Below are 409 nucleotides of genomic sequence, written 5' to 3' on the forward strand. Positions count from 1 at the left end.
TCAATGTAACGAGGCTGGTCCAGACTTTTGCTGGTCAAAATGAGTTTTTCTTTTCATTTTAATGGACCTACGGTCAAGGGTGGTGTGAAACCTTCTTTAGATATTACTGTATTTATAACTTTTATCAAAGTAGGTTTCTGTTTAACCCATGCCTCTTCTAAGTCTTTTCCCCTTAGTTTCAGAACTAAAGGGATCACACACACACTTACTCTAGGATACATAAAAGGACATTCAGCATGAAAAAAAAATGCCTGCAAAAGGGAAAATTCCTGGAAAGGGGTCATTTGGTTATTTGCCCAAGCATCTGAGTTCTTTACCTGTCCCCACAGACACCTTGCCAAGGGTGCATTCAGCCTAATATTTTGGAGGTTTGGGAAAGGAGGGATGGAGAGGGAGCTTTTAAGATATA

This window comes from Falco punctatus (assembly GCF_963210335.1).
Source record: "Falco punctatus genome assembly, chromosome: 3".
Taxonomy (NCBI): Eukaryota; Metazoa; Chordata; class Aves; order Falconiformes; family Falconidae; genus Falco; species Falco punctatus.